We start from the raw sequence: 12,068 nt of genomic DNA on the forward strand, positions 1-12,068 counted from the left end.
GCCTAGCACAAGAGGAAAGAAAAAGCAAACGATATGCTACCCTCTTGTTCTGTAAACTGCGGATTGCTGAATGGTGCACGACACAGAAAATTTTTTACATCAAAATTAGTGAAGCTGAGATTGCCAATGACTATCCTATTTCTGCATATTATAAAACCGGCTAACCAAGAAATGGATAAATCTACCGATGTCTCCCGTGACCCCTTGTCGCTCCTAGAGCTGCTTCGGCGGTCGCTAGACGCGAGCAAGCAAGAAATGGATAAATCTCCCGATGTCTCCCGTGACCCCTTGTCGCTCCTAGAGCTGCTTCGGCGGTCGCTAGACGCGAGCAAGCAACAGCCTCCCACTTGAAAAGTGGAGCGAGGCGTTGGGGTTGAGGAGGAGGAGAGGGCCACGGGGACGACGCCGGTGAAGGTACGTCGCGGGGCTGAGGAGGATGAGAGGGGCACCACGGTGCGATCTCGTTTGCACGGTGGATCTTTCTCCCTCTTGTTCTGTAAACTGCGGATTGCTGAACAGTGCATGACACAGAAAAATGTCTACATCAAAATTAGTGAAGCTGAGATTGCAAATGACTATCCTATTTCTGCATATTATGAACCGGCTAACCAAGAAATGGATGAATCTACCGATCTCTCCCATCACCCCTCGCCGCTCCTAGAGTTGCTTCGGCGGTCGCAAGACGCGAGCAAGCAACAGCCCCCACTTGAAAAGTGGAGCGAGGCGTTGGGGTTGAGTAGGAGGAGAGGGCCACGGGACGATGCCGGTGAAGGTACGTCGCGGGGCTGAGGAGGATGAGAGGGGCACCACGGTGCGATCTTGTTTGCATGGTGGATCTTTCTCCCCTCTTGTTCGGTAAACTGTGGATTGCTGCACGGTGCAATGCGAGGCCGCCATATTGGAGGAGTGGAGGATTAGGACGACAGGACCTCGACCTTTTCTTAGCTTCGATGACTCTAGACGAAGCTGTTGGCAGGCAAGTTACTAGCCGAAGCCGCTCTGTGATCCGTGGCCGCCGACGTCGAACCACATCGTCGTCTTCTTCAACACGAAGATCAAGACAACGATCACATGTGATCCGGTGGTGGTAGAGCAGTTCATCCAAGATATCCGAGGTGACCCACCTCCACGTCGCTTGATAGTCGGATTGGACACCGAGTGGCGCATCATCGGTGGTTCCGACCGCTACCAGGTGGCCCTGTTGCAACTGTGCGTCGGGCAGCGCTGCCTTGTGTTCCAGGTATACCGCGCCGGCGGCAAACTTCCTGATGTCCTGAAGAGGTTTCTCACAAACGAGGACCACATTTTTACGGGAGCACACGTCACTAATGATGTTGAACGCCCGACACAAAAAAAGACGATCTACGCTGTAAAAATTATGACCACAAGGAAAAATCTGTTTTATATCCTAGGGAAGAAGGGGGACCGACGGAGAACGAGATCGTATGGCCAGGCGGAGTCGAGTCACTGCATTGTCAACGTACGACCAACGTTGACTGTTGATCGTGGAGATGTGTAACTCTGCAGTCTGGGTTTCTAGGTTTTTCCCTTATTTATAGGGGTGACGATAGAGACAGGCTAGGGCCACGGGGACAACGCCGGTGAAGGTACGTCGCTGGGGCTGAGGAGGATGAGAGGGGCACCACGGTGCGATCTCGTTTGCACGGTGGATCTTTCTCCCCTCTTGTTCTGTAAACTGCGGATTGCTGAATGGTGCACGACACAGAAAAAAATTTACATCAAAATTAGTGAAGCTGAGATTGCCAATGACTATCCTATTTCTGCATATTATAAACCGGCTAACCAAGAAATGGATAAATCTACCAATATCTCCCGTGACCCCTTGTCGCTCCAAGAGCTGCTTCGGCGGTCGCTAGAGGCGAGCAAGCAACAGCCTCCCACTTGAAAAGTGGAGCGAGGCGTTGGGGTTGAGGAGGAGGAGAGGGCCACGGGGACGACGCCGGTGAAGGTACGTCGCGGGGCTGAGGAGGATGAGAGGGGCACCACGGTGCGATCTCGTTTGCACTGTGGATCTTTCTCCCTCTTGTTCTGTAAATTGCGGATTGCTGAACGGTGCACGACACAGAAAAATGTCTACATCAAAATTAGTGAAGCTGAGATTGCAAATGACTATCCTATTTCTGCATATTATGATCTCGTTTGCACTGTGGATCTTTCTCCCTCTTGTTCTGTAAATTGCGGATTGCTGAACGGTGCACGACACAGAAAAATGTCTACATCAAAAATAGTGAAGCTGAGATTGCAAATGGAGCGACAAGGGGTCACGGGAGGATGAGCAGGATGAGACATTTTTCTGTGTCATGCACTGTTCAGCAATCCGCAGTTTACAGAACAAGAGGGAGAAAGATCCACCGTGCAAACGAGATCGCACCGTGGTGCCCCTCTCATCCTCCTCAGCCCCGCGACGTACCTTCACCGGCGTCGTCCCCGTGGCCCTCTCCTCCTCCTCAACCCCAACGCCTCGCTCCACTTTTCAAGTGGGAGGCTGTTGCTTGCTCGCGTCTAGCGACCGCCGAAGCAGCTCTAGGAGCGACAAGGGGTCACGGGAGACATCGGTAGATTTATCCATTTCTTGCTTGCTCGCGTCTAGCGACCGCCGAAGCAGCTCTCAAATTCGAAGATGGTAAAATCTCAAGTTCAAAGATGGTAAAATCTCAAATTCCATGCTGGTAAAATCTCAAGTTCGAGGCTGGTAAAATCTAGGGTTCGAGGCTGGTAACATCTGAGGTTACAGGCTGGTAAAATCTAGGGTCGAGGCTGGTAAAATCGTAGGTTACAGGCTGGTAAAATCGTAGGTTACAGGCTGGTAAAATCCCAAGTTCGAGGGTGGTAAAATCCCAAGTTCGAGCGTGGTAAAATCTCAAGTTCGACGCTGGTAAATCTCAAATTCCATGCTGGTAAAATCTAGGGTTCGAGGCTGGTAAAATCTAAGGTTCGGGGCTGGTAAAATTGTAGGTTAGATGCTGGTAAAATCTCAACTTGCAGGCTGGTAAAATCGTAGGTTCGATCCTGGTAAAATGGTAGGTTAGATGCTGGTAAAATCAATGGGTCGAGGCTGGTAAAATCAATGGGTCGAGGCTGGTAAAATATGAGGTTCCAGGCTGGTAAAATCCAGGTTCGGGGGTGGTAAAATCTCAACTTCCATGCTGGTAAAATCGTAGGTTTGATGCTGGTAACATCTCAAATTCCATGCTGGTAAAATCGTAGGTTCGATCCTGGTAAAATCAATGGGTCGAGGCTGGTAAAATCGTAGGTTCGATGCTGGTAAAATCTCAACTTTCAGGCTGGTAAAATCGTAGGTTCGACGCTGGTAAAATCGGAGGTTCGACGCTGGTAAAATCTCAAATTCCATGCTGGTAAAATCGTAGGTTCGATCCTGGTAAAATCAATGGGTCGAGGCTGGTAAAATCTAAGGTTCCAGGCTGGTAAAATCCAGGGTTCCAGGCTGGTAAAATCTCAAGTTGCAGGCTGGTAAAATCGTAGGTTCGATCCTGGTAAAATCCCACGTTCGGGGCTGGTAAAATCTCAGGTTCCATGCTGGTAAAATCGTAGGTTCGATCCTGGTAAAATCAATGGGTCGAGGCTGGTAAAATCTGAGGTTAATCAGGCTGGTAAAATCTCAGGTTCCAGGCTGGTAAAATCTAGGGTTCCAGGCTGGTAAAATCTCATGTTGCAGGCTGGTAAAATCGTAGGTTCGATGCTGGTAAAATCAATGGGTTGAGGCTGGTAAAATCCAGGGTTCCAGGCTGGTAAAATCTCAACTTCCATGCTGGTAAAATCGTAGGTTCGATCCTGGTAAAATCAATGGGTCGAGGCTGGTAAAATCTGAGGTTACAGGCTGGTAAAATCTCAGGTTCCAGGCTGGTAAAATCCAGGGTTCGGGAGTGGTAAAATCTCAACTTCCATGCTGGTAAAATCTAAGGTTGGAGGCTGGTAAAATCGTAGGTTCGATGCTGGTAAAATCAGTGGGTCGAGGCTGGTAAAATCGTAGGTTCGATGCTGGTAAAATCCTAACTTTCAGGCTGGTAAAATCGTAGGTTCGACGCTGGTAAAATCAAGGGGTCGAGGCTGGTAAAATCGAAGGTTCCAGGCTGGTAAAATCCAGGGTTCCAGGCTAGTAAAATCTCACGTTGCAGGCTGGTAAAATCGTAGGTTCGATACTGGTAAAATCAGTGGGTCGAGGCCGGTAAAATCTGAGGTTACAGGCTGGTAAAATCCAGGGTTCCAGGCTGGTAAAATCGTAGGTTCGACCCATCACCACTTTGCTGGAACCAACGGACTACCCACACTAGGTGGTAAAATCGTCAGGCTGGTAAAATCGTAGGTTCGTTGCTGGTAAAATTCCAAGTTCGGGGCTGGTAAAATCTCAGGTTCCAGGCTGGTAAAATCCAGGGTTCGGGGGTGGTAAAATCTCAACTTCCATGCTGGTAAAATCTAAGGTTAGAGGCTGGTAAAATCGGAGGTTCGATGATGGTAAAATCTCAACTTTCAGGCTGGTAAAATCGTAGGTTCGATCCTGGTAAAATCAATGGGTCGTGGCTGGTAAAATCTGAGGTTACAGGCTGGTAAAATCTCATTTTCCAGGCTGGTAAAATCCAGGGTTCGGGGTTGGTAAAATCTCAACTTCCATGCTGGTAAAATCTAAGGTTGGAGGCTGGTAAAATCGTAGGTTCGATCGTGGTAAAATCCAGGCTGGTAAAATCCAGGGTTCGGGGCTGGTAAAATCTCAGGTTCCAGGCTGGTAAAATCCAGGGTTCGGGGGTGGTAAAATCTCAACTTCCATGCTGGTAAAATCTAAGGTTAGAGGCTGGTAAAATCGTAGGTTCGATGCTAGTAAAATCCTAACTTTCAGGCTGGTAAAATAGTAGGTTCGACGCTGGTAAAATCAAGGGGTCGAGGCTGGTAAAATCGGAGGTTCCAGGCTGGTAAAATCCAGGGTTCCAGGCTGGTAAAATCTCACGTTGCAGGCTGGTAAAATCGTAGGTTCGATCCTGGTAAAATCAGTGGGTCGAGGCTGGTAAAATCAGAGGTTACAGGCTGGTAAAATCCAGGGTTCCAGGCTGGTAAAATCGTAGGTTCGATGCTGGTAAAATCAGTGGGTCGAGGCTGGTAAAATCTCAAGTTGCAGGGTTCGATGCTGGTAAAATCTCAAGTTGCAGGCTGGTAAAATCGTAAGTTCGATGCTGGAAAAATCTCAAGTTGCAAGCTGGTAAAATCGTAGGTTCGTTGCTGGTAAAATCCCAAGTTCGGGGCTGGTAAAATCTCAGGTTCCAGGCTGGTAAAATCCAGGGTTCGGGGGTGGTAAAATCTCAACTTCCATGCTGGTAAAATCTAAGGTTAGAGGCTGGTAAAATCGGAGGTTCGATGATGGTAAAATCTCAACTTTCAGGCTGGTAAAATCGTAGGTTCGATCCTGGTAAAATCAATGGGTCGAGGCTGGTAAAATCTGAGGTTATAGGCTGGTAAAATCTCATTTTCCAGGCTGGTAAAATCCAGGGTTCGGGGTTGGTAAAATCTCAACTTCCATGCTGGTAAAATCTAAGGTTGGAGGCTGGTAAAATCGTAGGTTCGATCCTGGTAAAATCCAGGCAGGTAAAATCCAGGGTTCGGGGGTGGTAAAATCTCAACTTCCATGCTGGTAAAATCTAAGGTTAGAGGCTGGTAAAATCGGAGGTTCGATGATGGTAAAATCTCAACTTTCAGGCTGGTAAAATCGTAGGTTCGATCCTGGTAAAATCAATGGGTCGACGTTGGTAAAATCTCAGGTTCCAGGCTGGTAAAATCCAGGGTTCCAGGCTGGTAAAATCTCAGGTTGCAGGCTGGTAAAATCGTAGGTTCGATGCTGGTAAAATCTCAGCTATCAGGAGACTAACATTTAGTCGGCACAAATCCCCAGAAAGCAAGCACGAAAAAGGAAGGAAATCATACGGGAGGGGATCCAGGCGCAGACTAGTAGAGTGCCCTTGTCCTGCCGCCGCGTTGCTCCGTCAATTGGGTCCACCGCCTGTCGGATGTCCTGCTCTCGGCTAGGGGACGAGAACGACCCGCCCGGTCCACCGCACTGTAGCCACAGTGCCCGCCGTCGCCTAGCACAAGAGGAAAGAAAAAGCAAACGATATGCTACCCTCTTGTTCTGTAAACTGCGGATTGCTGAATGGTGCACGACACAGAAAATTTTTTACATCAAAATTAGTGAAGCTGAGATTGCCAATGACTATCCTATTTCTGCATATTATAAAACCGGCTAACCAAGAAATGGATAAATCTACCGATGTCTCCCGTGACCCCTTGTCGCTCCTAGAGCTGCTTCGGCGGTCGCTAGACGCGAGCAAGCAAGAAATGGATAAATCTCCCGATGTCTCCCGTGACCCCTTGTCGCTCCTAGAGCTGCTTCGGCGGTCGCTAGACGCGAGCAAGCAACAGCCTCCCACTTGAAAAGTGGAGCGAGGCGTTGGGGTTGAGGAGGAGGAGAGGGCCACGGGGACAACGCCGGTGAAGGTATGTCGCGGGGCTGAGGAGGATGAGAGGGGCACCACGGTGCGATCTCGTTTGCACGGTGGATCTTTCTCCCTCTTGTTCTGTAAACTGCGGATTGCTGAACAGTGCATGACACAGAAAAATGTCTACATCAAAATTAGTGAAGCTGAGATTGCAAATGACTATCCTATTTCTGCATATTATGAACCGGCTAACCAAGAAATGGATGAATCTACCAATCTCTCCCATCACCCCTCGCCGCTCCTAGAGTTGCTTCGGCGGTCGCAAGACGCGAGCAAGCAACAGCCCCCACTTGAAAAGTGGAGCGAGGCGTTGGGGTTGAGTAGGAGGAGAGGGCCAAGGGACGATGCCGGTGAAGGTACGTCGCGGGGCTGAGGAGGATGAGAGGGGCACCACGGTGCGATCTTGTTTGCATGGTGGATCTTTCTCCCCTCTTGTTCGGTAAACTGTGGATTGCTTGCACGGTGCAATGCGAGGCCGCCATATTGGAGGAGTGGAGGATTAGGACGACAGGACCTCGACCTTTTCTTAGCTTCGATGACTCCATGTGGATGAGTTGAGGGCTGATCTTGAGGCATTCAAAAAGAAGGAACAAGATATTCAGTATTTGGTAGATGCGGCGAAGAACATCGGTTTGGCGTGAAGGACCTGTGTTGTTCTCAGTGTATGTCTTCTTTATTGTGATGGATGATCATGCTCTAAGCAATGACTTTTGTAATAGGGTGGCCAGGACTGATATAATAATAGTAGTACTTTGTAGTATTTTTAGTTTGTTGTAGTGGATGTTTAATGAACTTGTATGATTAAGGTTTCATGTATTGCCTGTACGACGATTCACAGCTTATGGCAAATACAATTCTCCCATGCCCCCCCCCCCCCCCCCCCCTATGTTTGAATTCTGGCTCTGCCGCTGCCTATAACAATCGGCAACCCAGCGGGCTGGCTGTGCGGCTGTGACCAGGCATCCTGCATGTGCCTAGAATAGAAGTTTGACGCCAAAATGGAAGTTTGTACTCTTAGGTGGAATTTAGTGCATAATGGAAGTTTGTACTCTTAGGTGGAATTTAGTGCATATATGACGCCTAAATTGAAGTTTTAGTGCATAAAGTACAAAATGGGACCTAACTTCCACTTAACCATGCACTAACATAAAAAACACAATTCATTTCGATGGTGATTATTTGACGAGGCCGTGAAGCTGCTAGAAGACTTAGCGTCGCACTTCAAGCCCACGTGTTTCTAGAACAGGTTCGGCTACATGCTTTTGGCCACTTTGAGCCTACTTGTTGCTAGAATAGGTTCATTCGTGCGGGTATATTTTGCCTGTTAGGTTGACAAGTGCTTGCGTGCTGCTACCCGTTCCACAGGAAATTGCATTGTTAAATGTTGCCAAAGCGGAAGCGCACCCTATGGGTGTGGCTCGTCGGCTCCAAAGCACTTTTGGCGTTGCCAATTATTTTGGCTATGATTATCAAAGGAGAGAAAGGCGCACGCAGTGAAACATGACAGAGGAAGGAGCCAAAACGGAAGCGGAAGTGCGGCGACGGATGTGTGGCGAGACGGGGTGGTGCACACTTTTGGTTCACCTGGATGGCGAGCCAATCGCCGACTCAAATCAGCATCATCGATGTATTGTCATTCTCCACCTCATGCCACGCGGTACATTCACCCCACAACCGGTTACATCACTGATATCATCACTCAAATCAGCATCATCGATGTATTGTCATTCTCCACCTCATACCGAATGTTGCCACGCGGTACATTCACCCCACAACCGGTTACATCACTGATATCATCACTCAAATCAGCATCATCGATGTATTGACATTCTCCACCTCATACCAAATGTTGCCACGCGGTACATTCACCCCACAACCGGTTACATCACTGATATCATCACTCAAATCAGCATCATCGATGTATTGTCATTCTCCACCTCATAGAGTCCTATGTGACTCTTTGAGGTGGAGAATGACAATACATCAACGGTAATTCTTTGCCTCGTACGTCCAGCTGTTCCGGATGTGGGCGCCTGCCACTGGCTTCCTTCGCAACAGAGGTGGGCTTCCTTTGTAACGGACGTGCGGCGTCCTTCTTAGCACGCCGGCGTCCGGACGCTCCCACGCGCCGGACGTCCGGGCGCCAGGTAAACCGATACATCAACGATCGATGGTGATTATTTGACGAGGCTGTGAAGCTGCTAGAAGACTTAGCGTCGCACTTCAAGCCCACATGTTGCTAGAACAGGTTCGGCTACATGCTTTTGGCCACTTTGAGCCTACTTGTTGCTAGAATAAGTTCATTCGTGCGGGTACATTTTGCCTGTTAGGTTGACAAGTGCTGAATCGGGCTGGCACGATCAGCCCAAACAACTTTGGCCCAGTCCAAGCGTGACCCAGGACGCAAAATGCTCAGCTCAGGCGGGTTGCTTCAGGTCGTCCTTAGTTCTGGCCCAAGCTCCCCCGCCTAGATCTAGCCCACCGGATGTCTTACGGCTGCCGGCGTCCCCGCAACCTGCCGCCGCCCTCGCAACCCGCCGCCGCCGCCGGGCTTCCCTGCCTCCCCCAGCCTCCTTTCTAAGTCAGGCAGTCCTCCACCAGCACGCAAGGCAGCGGCCTGGAGGAGGAAGACGAACATGAAGGTAAGGCCCACCTGGCAGCGGCCTGGAGGACCTTCTGCGACCTGACGACTGCCAGTCGCGCTTCCAGCCTTCCACGAGCACGCAAGGCAGAAGGCCATGAGCAGAGCACCGCACGGGAGCAGCGAGGCGAGCGGCTGCTACGGCGTTGGTGCGCGGCTGCCAGCTAGGCACCTGCGGCGCGGGCTGGCCAGACACGCGGCTGCGGCGGCGCAGCAGGCCGATGGCCACCGGCGAGCACGCGGCATTTCGAGTAAGAGCAATCGAATTCAACTCCCTGAAAACGAAACCACTTCCAGGCTGGTAAAATCCAGGGTTCGGGGTTGGTAAAATCTCAACTTCCATGCTGGTAAAATCTAAGGTTAGAGGCCGGTAAAATCGTAGGTTCGATGCTGGTAAAATCTCAACTTTCAGGCTGGTAAAATCGTAGGTTCGATACCGGTAAAATCAAGGGGTCGAGGCTGGTAAAATCTGAGGTTACAGGCTGGTAAAATCTCCAGTTCCAGGCTGGTAAAATCTAGGGTTCCAGGCTGGTAAAATCTCAAGTTGCAGGTTGGTAAAATTGTAGGTTGGGGATGGTAAGTAAAATCTAGGGTTCTAGGCTGGTAGAATCTAGGTTCTAGGCTGGTAAAATCGTGAGGTGGTAAAATTTTGGGTTCGAGGCTGGTAAAATCGTCGGTTCGAGGCTGGTAAAAGCTAGGGCTCGAGGTGGTAGAACAGTGTAGTATGAAAGACGGTACTTTTCTAATCGCCCCGTACTTTTGCATAGTTTAGAAATTCTAGAAATTAGTTCAGAGATTCTAGAAATTAGTTGAGAAATTCTAGAAAATAGTTTATAAATTTTATATTAATCTTAGGTTAGAGGCTGGTAAAATCTCAAGTTGCGGACCGGTAAAATCTCAAGTTGCGGGCCGGTAAAATCGTAGGTTCCGGCTAGTAAATTCTTAGGTTGGAAGCGGGTAAAATCTCAAGTTCCATGCCGGTAAAATCGTAGGTTCAGGCTGGTAAAATCTCAAGCTCTCTAGAATAACTTTTTTGAAGACTACATTCTAGAATAGATGTTAGGGTGCACAAATGACACTTATCCCATGGCGTCGCCGTCGCCTCATGATCCACATATGGATGGAAAACTAATTTGATAAGGAAACCAATACAAGTGGTTTCACATCAAAAGCTGTTCGAAATCAACGGGAATCGTCGAAACAAGTCAGCATCCAGAATCTGCCAGGGTGCTGCGACACCGTCTTTTGGTCCGTTCGACCATGTATCGAGTTTGGGCCCATTAGGGGCGCATCCAGGGGTCTTGCACGACCCTAGAGTCTTCATAAACAGCCGTCACCCCTCCATTAGGGTTCGGATTTTGCTTAGATTAATCTGTCAAGAACAGTTTCGCCGTTCATCGGTTTGTGAGACCCCAACTTCGTGAGTTTAATCATTCATCTGTAATTTGGTTGCGTTCTTTCTTGTTCTTGCTTGTGTTCTTCGTTGCGTAGGTAGGGATTAGCCTTCTTGGCGAGGTCAACCTGATCCGTGACTCGGTTGATAACCAGAGGAGCTGTGGTGCTAAGATTGCAGGGTTCGATCTTTCGATCTGAAGCCGGATCGGTGTGTCATTCTCCGCCACAACGATAGTTACCATCACCTGACGAAAGATCGGGATCCCCGTCTCCATTAAGTGGTAATCAGACCTAAGGTATACCGTCAGGTTCACTTTTATTCCCTAGTTTCAATGTTTCGCATTCGTCCCGTAGTCCAGTGCCATACTCGTTTTTCCTGTCCTAGAACCTTCCGCGTCATAACCTTTGCATATTTCAGTTTCAGAGTCCGTCGTGTTGAGTTTGTGTCCTGATCGAGGTCTTGTTGCTGGTTAGGTCATGTTAGAGTCCAGTTCGTGTGTTTTCCCCATCGTTTCCATCAAATCTTGGCTGCTGTGACCAATTTTGCACACATTGTTCTCATTTTGTCCTCTAATTTGGAGTCAATTCTTAAAACTAATCTAGTTTTCGCATACGAACTCCGTTTTCGACGTTCCATATATGCAAATCGATCAGAAAATTTTTTGGATCCGTCCATCCCTGCTTTGTCGGGGTTGAAAATTTTTAGATTGGTCAAAAAGTGGTCACAAGATCCTCTTTTCGTGGTCAACAAGGCTTTTGTCGATTTTGATCCAGTTTTCTAAAAATTCCACAGGCCACGTCTTTCACTTGTTTGAGCTCATATTTTCTGTGGTTACTTCTTTTGTGCTCCTAAGGAAAAAAAAATATCAAAAAATAAAATAAAAAGTCGAAATTTCTCAAAAAACAACGATAGCCCAAAAAATAGAAAAAAAGAGAGGGGCAAAAGAGGAACAATATTTAGAGGAGCACATAGAGAAGATCAAAGTGAGCTGTGTTAGCATGTGCTGTCTAGTTTCTTATTTGTGTTGCTGTTTCCATCCATCATATTTGTTTTTCATACACCTGTCACCTTGCTATCCACCATACTTTTGTCATACGCCTGGTACTTGGAACATTTTAGACCAGCAACGAGAACAAGTACTTTGTACTATAATTCAGCATTACTTTCTGTTACTGACTTGTGTGCCAGATATACATATTACTCTTTGTGTGCCTTCCAAGCTCCACAAACTCTTTAGATCAGTACAGACAAAGGACCTTGCAATCTCGGTACCACTGCCTCATAGGTATAACGAACCAGCCGCCGGTTGTACCGCCCACTGCTTGTGTTGGTAAGAACTTTGTAAGAGCTTGGTAAGACGCTTCCACTTGCTATGAAAAGTGACACCACTGCAACCACGTAGTCATTTGGTAGGGATAACTTTCACCGTTTGTTCCTGTTTTTGTGTTTTCAATAGCAGAAGATGAACAGACTGGAGATAACAACCCTAAGGGTTTCAACGAGTGTGTCA

Source organism: Miscanthus floridulus, chromosome 14 (genome assembly GCF_019320115.1).
Source record: "Miscanthus floridulus cultivar M001 chromosome 14, ASM1932011v1, whole genome shotgun sequence".
Lineage (NCBI taxonomy): Eukaryota > Viridiplantae > Streptophyta > Magnoliopsida > Poales > Poaceae > Miscanthus > Miscanthus floridulus.